The following is a 15,116-nucleotide window of genomic DNA, read 5'->3' on the forward strand; positions in this document are numbered from 1 at the left end:
CAATGCCACCAATTCTACACCCAACGTAAGCAAAACATAAGCCTTGTGTTGAAGGCACACCTAGTGCAATGATGAGTTATGCATTGGTAGACTCACAAAAGCGTCTCTCATTCACCTAAAAATTAGTAAACCAAGCATGCAAAACACTAACCAAAAAGTATACATCATCCTGAATTCATTTAACACCATAATTTCAACATGCAACAACAGATAGGATGAAACCATCAATTTCATACTCATATGCCCAAACACAACAAAACAATCATTCCATCTCAGATTCATTCACACCATCATGTATTTAACATCATAGAGTCAAATGCAACTCAAACTCCAACACCAATATGGGTTCTAACTTCTTTTACCTCGATTCTAAGCCAAATGAGAAAGTAGAAGAGGAAACAGAAGGGAAAATGAGCTTTGAGAAGATTCGCACCAACCCACAACCTAGATCATCGGCTATAAGCTTCAAATCAACACTCCAACAACAATCTTACGAGCTTAGGAAATCTAGAAGAAGATGAAGAAAGGTTAAAATCTCCAAAGCTCCTCCCTCTAGAACCTCCATAAAGTTCTGAAGAATATAAATTTATGAAACGTAATTCTTAACATAAAGTTTATATACTTCTCCCCTTAAGATTAAACAGGACATCAAGTTAGAGAAATTCTCTATCTTGCCTTGTACACTACGAGCTACTACCCCTAACTACTTTGCTTAAACTATGGTTGTTGCAAGGCCTCAAAATAGAGTAGATGGAGAGAATACAAGATACTGAAAATAAAGACTTTCTCATTCATTATTATTAAAAGATACAATAGTATAACTATTTATATGGAATTTTATAGCTATTTTTCTATTAATATCTCAATAGAGTAACTAATTTTATTTTATTGGATTATTATACAATAGAGAAAACCCACTATGTGAGGTTGGTCAGTGACCAGAGGGGGACACGACATGATGAAGAAGAAAGAAGAAGAGAAACTAAGAAAGTGAAGAATACAAATGTCCCTTTTATAGGAGATGACATTGTAGAGGAGATGAAACTATCTCTACACTCCACTCTGCAATTTTCTTATTTTGGGAACACCACTTCTTGCAAATACTTACTGTACATTCAAATCAGAGAATAAAATAAACCTCTCACCTAAACTCAAACATTTACTTCAAATATTAAACATCAAAAACACATAAAAAAAACAAAAGACTTTGCTTGACAAAAGACCATAATCACACTCCCAATAATGCTTCGTTTATGATATTTTTTTTCACTCTTACAGGTCATTTTAACACACAAGTTCCTAATACCACTATGTTAGGAATTGAGATGAACACTCATGCACACATACCCACAAAATATAGTGGAGAAAATACAAGAGATTGAGAATAAAGGCTTTCTAATTCATTATTATTAGGCTTTCTAATTTATTATTATTAAAAGATACAAGAGTACAACTATTTATATGGATTATTGTGACTATATTTTTCTATTGACATCTCAACAGAATAATCAACTCTTTTTGATTGGTTTATTATATAAAAAAGGAAACCCACTGTGTGGGGTTTGTCATTGATCAAAGGGGGAAGTGAGAAAGTGAACAATACATATGCCCCTTTTTATGAAAGATGACATTGTAGAGGAGATGAAACTACCTCTACACTTTACTTTGCACTTTTCTTTTTTTTGGGAACATCACTTTTTTTTTTCTTTTTCTCATTCATTATTATTAGAAGATACAAGGGTACAACTATTTATATGAAATTTTGTAACTGTATTTTTCTATTAACATCTTAATAGAGTAACTAAACTTATTTTATTGGATTACTATACAACAGATGAAACCCACCGTGTGGGGTTGGTCAGTGATCAGAGAGGGACGTAATATGATGAAGAAGAAAAAAGAAGAGAAAGTGAGAAAGTGAAGAATGTAGATGTTTTTTTTTTTTTTTTTTTTTTTTTTTTATAGAAGATGGCATTGCAGAGGAGATAAACTACCTCTACACTCTACTATGGACTTTTCTTTTTCTTCGAACACCACTTCTTGCAAATAGTTATAGTGTGTTTGGATCCGCGTTTAAAAACCATGTTAATGCAGAAGTAAGAAATTTTTACTTCTTATTTTCACGTTTTTGACATGAATTAAGTGTAGTGGACGTGAAACCAAACGCGCAATTACTGTATGTTCACATAGAAAATAAAATAAACTTTTCATCTAAATTCAAACTCAAACTCTTCATTTATTAAACATCAAAAAGAAAAGATTAAGCTTGGCATAAGCCACAATCACACTCACAACAATGCTTCAAGTCACTGTTTATGATTTTTTTTTTCTTCATTCTTATAGGTCCCTTTCACATACATTCTAGGTGGCTCAACGCATATTCTCTCACCTTTTGCATCCTTACCATGACTCAAAATACTCTAAAACCCCTAAAACAAGCAAGGTAATTCTTCGTGGAAACCATTTGCCATATGTAATGTAGGTAATGTTTCTTTGATGCTATTCTTTTTTTTCCTTTTCAATTTTGTGTGCTATTTGTTGTTGTTTCTTATTAATAATCCAATTTCGTTTTATTTTTTTTAGTACAACACAGAATTGATTATTGTGTGGTTAAGGCATAGGTCCATGACGGTCATTGGAGGGTTTGTTGTTTCACTCCTCTGCTTTTCCGAGTAAGTCATGACATTTGTGTTTCATGTTGTTTTATTTTCTTATGTACGAGTTAGTGGGTTTGGAAACTAGATCTTGCTAATGAATTAATATTTAGGAATTTTTGTTTTGGAAATCAGAGCTGGTACCTAGAGGTGTCAAAGTTAAAGGCAAAGCATGAGCCTCTTCAAAGGACCAAAAGGTGAATAGATTAATTCCATGCATGCAATAAGAATAAGTTGCTTCTTTTATAAAATGTTTCATATTTGATCCGATTGACTCAATCAAATTATTTGAAAAGGCTACTCTTTTATGGATAATTTATTTTTATTTGTTTCTCACAGAGTGTTCTTCTTAATCAACCTCTTGGAACTAGGAAGACATTATTAGCAAAAATAAATTCCCAGCAATATAAATGTTAATTTCTTACAGGTTCTAATATGTTACTTGTGTACCAAGTGCCTGATAGGTCTTTTGATTAAAAAAATGTATTTTTTTAATTTTTGGTTATATCTAGTGCTAAAGTCAAAAAAACGTCTTGCTTAAACCACAAGAATAATTAGGAACATATTAGGATATGGCTACTATCTTTAGGTATTGAGAACTTCCATAACACAAAACATGTTTTTTTTCCCCATAACTAAGTAGAAACTCTTTAAATTAATAATATCAGGACCGGAAAAATTTATTAATTTAGAGAGTTATTAATTTATCAATAAATTAATAATTATTAATTTAAAGAGTTAAGTAATTATACTGTACATATCAAATAAAAAGGCAAATTAGTCTATGCCTCTTAGAATTACGTTGCAGCAAACCTTGGGACTCAACGTAAATTAGTAACTTTTGAAGTACATATGCATTGAAAATCAATACGTAATGATTTTTGAAGTACATGTGCATTGGAAATCAATAATGACTTTTAAAGTACAGTAAATGTAAACAAGAGGAACAAATGTGTTCAATGTATTCTTAAGCAAGTTTGACATATATAAATTACATGAATGTGTTAGAGTATTCAAACCATATCTCACAAGATGGCTTCTCATCTAAAACGTGTTGCAAAATTAACTATGTCACATCAAATACATAAGGATTTGTGTGAGTATAAGAGAGATAATCCTGCAAGTACACAAAAAGACTTGCTTAATAGAGTAATATATTTTTTAAAGGAAAATAGACAACTATTGAATCATATTTCAATAGAGTGTAATATATATTTTTTTCAGTTTCTATGAATTATTAATTTATGATTTTCTTGGGACCGAAAATTATAAAGGGATCTCCTGAAAAATTATTATCTTATTATTTTATCGAGTTTTTCAATTTTTTACATTGATCCAAGTCGGGACCGGACAAATTTATTATTTTAGAGAGTTTATTAATTTAATGAGTATTAATTTAAAGAGTTTCTACTATAGCTATTAATTTCCATCATTTGTGTAGGCTTGCAAATTTTCATTGATGAGATCGATGCCATTTGTGGACAATGTTTCAAAGGGGTACAAGTGTTGATTGTGAAATTCAAAGAACCCTCGTGGAGCTATTTAACCAGCAGGATGGATTTGATAAGCTTGGAAAGGTGAATTCCCTTTTTATATGTTCATTTTTTATAACACTATTGGTTAATTAGAAAGTTTACTAAACATTTACATATCTCTGTAATCTGTATCGTTTATACCTATGTAATAGTTGTTATGGTTTGATGTTGTATTTCGGTCTAAATAATTTACGTGCCAAACATGATGTGTGATTCATGATCTAGCCCTTAAAGGGCAAATCATGATATGTTTATCATGATCCACCCTTACTTGTCGTACGTAAACAACAAATTCTTAAAATCACCCATTTTTCCTAACATGTTCAAGAAAACTCCAAATGTACTGCATACACATTTCGACTTACAAATCATCCATACAACTGCAAATTTAATGAAAACAACCCACATACAAATCCACAAACCCAACAAAAAATAAAGTTTTAGCTCCCCTTACTTCTAGATCAAAGAAAAAAGTGAAAGGAAGAAGAACAAACTCCTAACTATTACCAAAAGCTCCACACAACACAACCACGAATCTGATTCTTGGCTAGGGAGCTTCAAATCACCACCATTTAGCCACTCAATCTACTCTAAGGGGAGAAAATGAGAGATTTTGTGAAGTTGAAAAAGAAATTATTCTCTAGAAGTTTTAGAACTTCTCTCTTTAAATTATCTAAGTTTTTCTTAAAAATAAACTTATGAAACTTAAAGTTTTTTTTAAAAAAACTTATATACATTCCCTTATAGATCAAAATTGATATTTGCTAAAAAAAATCCTAAACAACTAAAACTTCTTAAGAATTTCTTAATTCTCATAGTTTCTAAACAATAGAACAACACTCACCACAAATCACTACAACTTATAATTTAACAAAATGAACAACTATTAAATAAAACATACCGTGTTACAACTTAACCTTTTAGTAAACAAGAATGTAATTAAAAATACTGTATTTTACAAAATTTCTTGTATTGGTCTAGATTGTCTTTTGATTTAAGTTCATAAATGGTCCAATAAAAGTACTGGTTACAATATGGCAAGACATCCAAGCAAAAGTTGACGACTTAAATGCTATACACATAGCAAATGTTTGTCTAATGTCAACACAACGTTTGCGAGTCTCCTTAACCGTCAGAAGCAACTTCGGCTTCTTGCATTCACAATAGCAGCCAAGATGCTTTATTTATATGGAATCATTGAAGCGGACAAAACCTCAATCGGCTTAACAGTATCCACTATACAAAACTGAAGGAAAATATTAGCGATTCTAATCTCCAATACCTTTGTTGTTATTGCAATAAATGAAGCTTTCTGCTTGAACATCAAAACTTTCTATACGGAAGCTCCTAGCCCTCTTGCATAATACTTTCACGAATCCAGCATATCAAGATTGTTACGACAATGAAAGTCAAAATGTATTCTATATGCCCTGTGCCATATACTGATTCAGTGAAAACAGTAAGTCACTTTTGCTTTCTCTGAAGACATTTTATTAGTAAACCAGGTCCAACAATTGTGGCAGTTAAGCTAAAACGACTTCACTAGCTATCATCTCTTGAGACGATCTTTTGAAGTTTTACTTGATTTGTTAACGTGCTATATATGAAGCATAATCTGTGACAAGTCCTTTTTCAAAATTAAACATGTCGACTTGACCAGAGCCTTCATGCTTTGAATGACCATCTAATAAAATGTTGTATGTAATATCATTTGGAGCCACCCCCAAAGTAAGCATTGCATCTAACAGCATTTTAGCATTTTTCATCTGACCTTGCTTGCACAGTCCATTCATCAGCGCATTATACGTGACAACTCCCGGCACATGCCCATTACTTTGCATCTCCTTCTTACAAAAAGCAATCAACAACCATGGTGTATGTCGGATCATCCGGTTTGAAACCAGCACTCATCATATCTCTCAACATTCTCTCCGCATCATCAACTCTCCCATCTCTACAAAGCCCGGAGATAAGTGCAGTGAAAGCTACATCATCGAGCTCAATCCCCTCTTCAACCATTCTCTTTTTTAACTCCAACGCAGATTCCATGTCCCCATCCTTGCAACATCCATCTATCAGTGTAGTGAAGGTGATCTTGTTAGGCTTCAAACCACTCGCACTCATCTCACTCACAAGCCGCCTCGCCTCCTTCAAATCTCCAGCCTTACAAAGCCCATGGATCAATGCATTGTAAGTAACCAAGTCAGGTCTAACGCCCTGAGCCAACATCATCTCAAAATTCTTCAAAGCCAAATCAACCTTCCCACCTTTGCACTGGCCATCAATCAAAGTGGTGAAAGTAATATTTAATATATATATTTAATATTTAATTTATATATATAAATTAAATATTTATTTAATTTATATATATAAATTAAATATTTATTTAAATATTAATATTAAAAAGTGAAAATATATAAAAAAATAAAATAATACATATTTATAAAATTAAAATAATAATATTTTTTATTTTTATTAATATTAATATTATTTTATTATAATTAGTATCATTATTATTTATTATGATTCTTATTATTTTTCTAATATTTATTATTATTTTTATCATTATTTATTATTTTTTTAAAATTATACTTATTAAGATAATTTTATTGTAACTATTATTATTTACAATAAATAATATTATACTCATTTTTAATCCAAGGATAAAAGTATAAATTATATATTCATCTATTAAATTTTTAATTTTTTATCTATCATTAAATTTAAAGTAAATATTTAAATTAAATTATTTTTAATTAATATTTTATAATTTTTTAACTAAAATTTATATATTTATCTTTTAACTAAATTAATTATAAATTTTTTTAATTTAAGGGCAAAATAGTAATCTTACATAATTATCAATTAAAAAATTTATTTTTATCTATCACATCAATCAATTCACTCACAAACTTTCACAAATTTTTTCTACACTTTCTACTCACTTTCCCTTAATCCAAACAACCTCACTTTCCACTCACTTTCCCTTCAAATCTTTCCTTTTCCACTTCCCCTTTTCCATCTTCAAATCCAAACAAAGCCTAAAAGTCAAAACATCGGGACTAACCCCCTCACTCTCCATAACACCCTTCAACGTATAAAACCCTCTTCCACACTCCCGCATCTACAGTACCCGCTGATCAAAGTGTTGAAACTAACAACCATGGGCCTCACACCCCTTTTGGGAATTTCATCGAACGCCAACCGCGCATTCCCCAAGTCACCAACTTTGCAAAACCCATGCATGAAAACTTTGAAAAAATAAACTCTTGGCGGGAACCCACGATCCAAAACCTCCAAATAAAAGGCCCAGGCCCAGGCCCAGGCCCGGGAGTGTTTACTTCCAACAAGCTTCAACCTCGTCATGTGCCGAAGCAGATTCTCGCAACCCTTAACCGGGAAAGGAAGGTTATTCTCCGTAACCAACCTACAGCAGTGAACAGCGTCGTGTAAGAACCCAGAATCAGCGTAGACGCAGATGAGAGCGTCGAAGAGGAGGCCAACAACGGGGTGGTGGCGAGGCATGGTTCGGAGAAGGGAGGAGAAAAGGGAAGAAGCGGAGTTGGTTCCTTTGCGGGAAACGAGGAAAGAAAGAAGAGAGTGTGCCTGAGGGAGCATGCAGTGGAGGGAGAGGAAGTGGAGCATGGTGTAGTAGGAATGGAGGGTGTGGCGGAAGGGAGGGCGAGAAGCGAGGTAGTTGAAGAAGGAGAGGAGTGAGCAAGGAGAGAGGGAGAGAGGGTTCAGAGTGATGAGGTTGCTGACGTGGCGCGGCGTCAGCGATGGGAGGATGCGTCGGAGTTTGGGGTTCTGAGAGTAATCATGGCGTTTGGTTTCGGACTCGAGAATGACTTCGGAGATTGCGTGTAGAAGGTCGTCGTGGTCTTTGTAGGAAGGGACTCAAACTCGTGACGATGACGCATTAGAAAATGTGGGGAGTTACAATTCGGTTCCTAAAAAATGATAAATTAAAAAAATGATTAGAATAATTTGATAAGATTAAGTCACCTAATCTACTCAAATATGTTAGAAGATATTTGTAGATGAATGAGTGATGATGCATTAATTGTGATGTGTGCATATGATGTAGTGTGAGTTGATTATTACTCATATGTCCTAGATGAATACCTTATTATATAGTATGATTATGGTGAATGTTAGAATTGTTTGGGTTTTTAGCTTTCAAACATGTTGATGTTTTGTTGATTGTCATATGATGTAAACCATGAGTCGTTGATTGCCTGGTTTGTATGTTAGTTAGTAGTATAAATGTTTTTTTTTTTCATATACTTATATTCTTTTAAAATTTAACTTAATTTTATATGTTTTTCTTATGGTTTAAACTGTGATGATCATAAATTTTCATGAGAATAAAGTAAGGTTAGCTGGAGTGGGTTTTTGGAAGTACTACTAGGTCATATATTTATTGGTGGCATAGCCTTTGATTACTTTTATTAGTTTATATAGACGTTACTTAATTGGCAACTTCAAATTTTATATTCGATACTTGTCGAATTATTGTATGTATACTTGCATAGTTATTTTAGTTATATTCACGTGTTTACATGTTATAGTGTAATATCTCATGATATTTTTGATAATAATCCTAAGTGATTAATTAATTATCTTTCCACTATTAGTAATAGATGATCCATAAGTGTAATAACCTTTGTGGATCGTTACACATCTTACCTCATATCAACAACTAATTAATGAATTAAATGTTCATCTAACAGGAGAAAAAATCGCAATATATATATATATATAAGGACAAAATGCGTGAGAAAAAATATCATTCAAGATAAAATTCATGAGATTGGATAACTTTTGAAAAAAATACAAATAAGCTAAAATAAATGAATTCAATATCATAATATATATATATATATATATATATATAAATAATAAAAATATGAAGCAAGTAAAATAAAAAAAAATATAACAATTCACTTACTCCAAAAGTAAATCTTAATACACTTACTACATATTCTATAACGTATATTCTATATTAACTTTTAATAATTTAACCGTTAAATTAAAAATTATTAATATATATACAAAAATTAAAAATATTTAATATTTTGTTTCATTAATTAAACTAAATAGATGGTCATAAAAATATTTTATACATTATTTCAATCTATATAATAAAAAATTATATAATTTTAATTTTTTTAAAATTTGTAAAGTTGATCTATACACAACAACTTTTAATTTAATAGTTGGATCGTTAAAATTTAATATATAACATAAGTTATTGAATGAAATAAGTTTACCAAAACCTACTCTTGCAGAAAGTAAATCTCTTCTCTCTCTTTGTCACTACAAGAAATTGTCATAAAGTAGTAACACACATCCTATAGTGATATTATACATGTTACTAAAAATAACTTTTACCTACACAATAACTACAATATAAGTTGATATATTATTAAAAAGTGTGGGTATAGGCTATAGTGACAAACAAAATATATTGTTAAATCTCATTCAAAATTAACACTAAAATTGTGTGTAACTATATGTCAAATATACATATACCTACATATATTGTACCTATAATGATACTTTTTGTATGTCACTATATGTAACATTTCTCTTAGTTTGTATATGTGTTGGTGCACACATGCATGTGTACATGTGTGTGGGTGAGTAGGCACTACTAGAAAAATTAAAATTAGAGAGGGAAAAAATCCGTTACTAATCTTCATAAAATTCGTCACAAATAAGTTAGTGACGGAATTTGTGACGGAAATGATTCCGTCACAAAATTTGGCGTCACAAAATATTTAGTGACGGATTATTTTCTCCGTCACAATTAGTGACGAAATTAAGGCATCACAAACAATATAATTTCCGTCACTAATTTGTAACAATATATGTTTAGAAATTAATAAAAATCCGTCGCAATTTGTGAGGGATTGAGAGGTATGAATCCCTCACAAAAATTTGATGAATCCCTCGCTATTTGAGAGGGATTAAATCCCTCGCTATTTGAGAGGGATTGAGAGGTATGTGAGTCCGTCACAAATTGTGATGACACAAAATCCCTCACAAAGAATCCCTCGCTATTTGAGAGGGATTGAGAGATGAAAGAATCCCTCACTATTTGACAGGGATTAATTCCCTCGCTGTTTGAGAGGGATTGAGAGATGAATGAATCCCTCGCTATTTGAGAGGGATTAAATCCCTCGCTGTTTGAGAGGGATTGATAGGTATGTGACTCCGTCACAAAATCCGTCACAATTTGCGACAGATAAAATCCGTCACTAACTGGGTTGTGAATCCCTCACAAACTGGGCATCTTTGATGACTAAATTTGTGATGAATAATTGCGAAATCTGTCACAAACCGTTGTACTGAATGAAATCCATCGGTGATAAATAAAATCCGTCACAAATTGCAAATTATTTTTTTATATATTTGTAAAGAATATATTTTTCTCCTATAATTGTGATTAATAAATAATTTATTAATTAATCAAAGAAGTTGAATTTATTGTGTAATTGTTTAAAAAATTAACAAAATAAATACAACAACAACAACAACAACAACCAAGCCTTTATCCCACTAGGTGGGGTCGGCTATATGGATCAAACGACACCATAAGGATCTATCATAAATCATTGTAGACCCCTAAAATTGTCCGGGTCGGAAATAAAGCTTGAAGACTCTCGAAGACTGAAGGAAGATCAGCTAGAAGGACTTCCAGAAGGCCCAAGGAGGGTTCTCTATAGGTCTAGAGGTCTTAGGATAGCTAAAATAAGAAAAGTGGGAGGAATGAAGCCCAATACGGCCTCCCAGAGGTTCACTACGGCCGTATTGAGTATTTTGAACTGCAATACGGCCGCGGCGAACTCAGTACGCCCGTATTGAAGTCTTTGAACTTCAATACGGCCGTACTGAGTTCAATACGGCCGTATTGAAGTTCAAAACTTCAATACGGGCCGTATTGACCCCCAGAGGCCGTATTGCGCCTCATCCCTATAAATATGACGTCAATTGGACGTCATTAGACACTTTTACACTGAGTTTTAACCCTCTTCTTGAGTATTCTGGGTTTTTTTGAGCAGTGCTCTGCCTAGAAATCACTCGGAGAGTTGATCCGACGAAGTTTTTGAGTTCTGAGCATTTTGCTTGAGTCTCGAACTAAGTCGAAGGGAAATCCATCGGATTTCCAAGTCAAAAATTATTTCTTCTAGGAGAGAGCGAGCGGGCTTGTAGAGCGAGGGAACGCCAAAACGCTTCCCAGACTTTATTAATAGAAAGCACGCTTCAAAGGATTCCTCTTTAAATCATTTCTTTTACCGCTTTCTGTGTGTACATATTTAAACTGTCATCATGTAGATAGTTAATTTGTAATTGCTTAGAATAAATAGGGGTAATTTAGTAATTTCGCACTATTATTTTTAGAAATAATCTGTCATAGGGAACCCGAAAGGGGCGCTGTGGGGTGCTAACACCTTCCCCACGCGTAACCGACTCCCTTACCCGACTCTGGTTGTAATGGCCGAAGTCGATTTTTGAATCGATTGCCTTAAACTCTTTTTCCAATGTTTTGAGTAAAACATTGGTGGCGACTCCATGAACCCTTTTACTACGAAAACCACTAATCCATGGAGGGTCCCGCTTGGGATTAACATGGATTGGTGAGACATTTAATAAATAAATTGGATAAGATCGACAAGGTCTCAGTTTGAGAACAAGTCGTTCTAATAATCCAATACATTTTCAAAACTAAAATAAAAGCGAGCTCGACCGTCTTCGCGACCGCCGAGGCCCGTTTGGGCCGGTGGCGACAGATGGCGACTCCACTAGGGAAGCTTCGAGAGTCAGTCCCATTTAGTGACAGATTGTTTTTAACAAATAATAGTTAAATATTACTTCGTTACCCCCTGCTTGTATGATAACATGATTTATTATATGGCTTTAATAACTGTTGTTTGTTTAATTTACGCAATTGTTTGAAATATAAATTGCACACAAACCTTTGCACACAACAGTTCCCTCTATACCCGGGGGCATGAGTGATTAACCATAGGGAGTGGATGTTAGTACGGCCGGTTGTCGAATGGGTCTATAGGTGCCCGTAGACCGTTGTCGGAAAACATCACTCAAGGTGATAACCATGAACTTGAGTCCGACGGTGCGTTGGAGCTTTCCATCGACCTACGATGAGAGGAATTGGGTCCCTATAATGGGGGCACCTTGGGGGCCTTGGACTGGTGAGAACAGTTAGAACCACCTTGAATATGCACCATTTCTGCAGGATACCCCTACCTCGTGATTTGCTCGTGACTGTTCGTGGATGAGTGAATTGTGTGTGCATTTTTTATGTGACATTGTATGAGCATACATTTGCACCTTTTAAACATACAACATTCTTCTTTTTAAAATAAGAATAAATAGAAATAAAGATCTTCTAGTACATGGTGTTAACATCTACCTTCATTGCATTCATATAGGTAGTTTCCCTTTTCACCCAAAAAATATACAAAAAAATATACAAAAAAGATACAAAATATTCAAAAATAAAAAATATTATTTATCCCAAACCAAGCAATATCATGCATCATCTTAGGAACATCCCAAAAACATGATAATGCTTAGTTAAATAAACACTATGCATGCATATTCACCACCATCATCTCATATCATGCATATAGATCATGGAGGGATCTAGGAGTCATTCATTTCATACATCCCTCCTAGTAATTCATTAATAAACATTAATAAAAAGAAAGAAATAATCGATGCGTATGTTCAAGATGGATCGCACGCCATTTGTAATTAAATGCAAACCAACAACTGCGCAAAGCGAACACACGACAATGCCGTTGTTGGTAATCAAGACGAATAAAGGGGGAGGTCCGACACCGTTAAGAATCGTCGCTCCAAAGCCTTTCCCCTACAAATCGAATAAGGTTGTGCCGTGGATATACGACATCCATACTTTTGCCGACAGTGATATCTCCAATATCGCTGGACTTGGGGGCATGACTAGGAGTGGAAGGATCTACACTCCCGAAGATCTACAAGATAAAACCCCCAAGAATAAAGGAAAAGATAAAACCGAGGAAAAAGAATCCGAGGAGGAGACTGATGAGCTGTTAAAATTCATCAGACAGAGCGAGTACTCCATTCTGGATCAACTTCACAAGACGCCAGCGAAGATCACTTTGTTGTCGTTGATCCTAAGCTCCGAACCGCATCGGCAAGCTCTGTTGAAAGTCTTTGAACGAGGCATATGTGTCGCATACTATCTCCCAAGACAAATTGGAGGGGATTGTTAGTCACATCACGGCTAATGATCACCTCTCTTTCACCGATGAAGAGATCCCCGCTGAGGGACCAAACCACAACAAGCCCTTGCGCATCTCCGTAAAGTGCAAGGAATATCACATCGCAAAAGTCTTGGTAGATAACGGATCTTCCTTGAATGTGATGCCCAAAAGAACGCTTGACCAAGTGGCAATCAAGGGAGTTCAAATGCGCCCGAGCAACATGATCGTTCGAGCTTTCGACGGATCTAAAAGAGAAGTAGTGGGAGAAATCAATCTTCCAATCCAAATTGGACCCACTATCTTCAATGTCGAATTCCAAGTAATGGATATTACTCCTGCATACAGCTGTCTCCTCGGCCGACCTTGGATTCATGATGCGAAAGCTGTACCCTCTACGCTCCACCAGAAAGTCAAGTTCATAGTGGGTGACAAACTGGTGACTGTACAAGCTGAAGATGACATAATCATCAGCAAGCCATCCACCATACCTTATGTGGATGCAGCAGAGGAAGCTTTGGAAACCGCCTTCCAAGCATTGGAAATTGCCAATGTTGAGACGTTTCCCCGAGAAATGAAGAAGGTAGCCCATATGCTCACTAAGAACGGATACTTGCCAGGACAAGGATTAGGCAAGGACTCCCAAGGAATCCCGGAGCTACCCATTATCAAGGATAACCCGGGGAAACAAGGGTTAGGATACAACCCTGTTAAAGATCAAAGAACGAAGAGGAATCAAGATCCTTCTCGACGTTCTTTAAGCCAGATCTTTAGGAAGGCTGGTTCACAAACATCAAGGCCGGCTGTCGTCATCAAGTTTTTTTCTTCTTTCGATAGGGATGTATAAACTCGATGACTATTACAGATCATTCCTCGGGGACAGCCCGACCCCCGAGCCTCGATAGGGCACATGTTTCCACTGTGATTATAATAAAATCATTCATTATTATTTCTTATTGCTTCTTTTCTCGCTTGCAATAAAATTCTAGACCACATTATTTTTAACCCTGTTTGAATGAACATAAGTGAGGTTAAAATCGTCATAATAATCAATAAACCCACATCATTTTGTGTGGAAGTGTGCATGACAACTTGGAGCACCTTTTCTTGGCATCAATAAGTGCCATCATGGATAAAAAGAAATCCTAAAAATATAAAAGAAGCTCGGCAGGAAACCCAAAAAGGGGGCTGCGCAAAAATAAGAGCATAAGATCCGCTAGGAATCCCACAAAAGGGTGACCTAGGCAAAAATTAGGGTTACAAAATAATGAACAAAAACAAAAGCCCGCTAAAACTCCACAAATGGATGTTTTAGGCAAAAGTTAGGGCAATCGAAAAATAGAATAAATCCATGATGGTACCACCAATTGAATTCAACAAGGGGCTCAAGAAAAGCTATCCAAGTTGTCAAATCACAAACGTTAATAACCAAGACGTGCTTAACTTCATAAGTGTTTAATCAAACAAGCCTAAACACAATAAGCCTACCTTGGCCAGCCATTCTTACAAAAAACCATTTTTCAAAATAAAATAATCCCCTCTAAAACACAAACTTTTGAAAATATATCCTTTCCTTCTTTTCTCTCTTGTCCCAACGATTTTTTAATAATCTAGTGGAAACATGGAGATATAGTGGTCAATAGGAGGGTTGA

General features: G+C 34.4%; 1 pseudogene; it reads right to left on the reverse strand.

Annotated features, from left to right (window-relative positions):
- Positions 1–5,455: 5,455 nt before the first annotated feature.
- Positions 5,456–10,557, reverse strand: LOC109794014 (uncharacterized; annotated as a pseudogene).
- Positions 10,558–15,116: the final 4,559 nt, after the last annotated feature.

Source organism: Cajanus cajan, chromosome 9, assembly GCF_000230855.2.
Source record: "Cajanus cajan strain Asha chromosome 9, NIPB_CcT2T_4, whole genome shotgun sequence".
Lineage (NCBI taxonomy): Eukaryota > Viridiplantae > Streptophyta > Magnoliopsida > Fabales > Fabaceae > Cajanus > Cajanus cajan.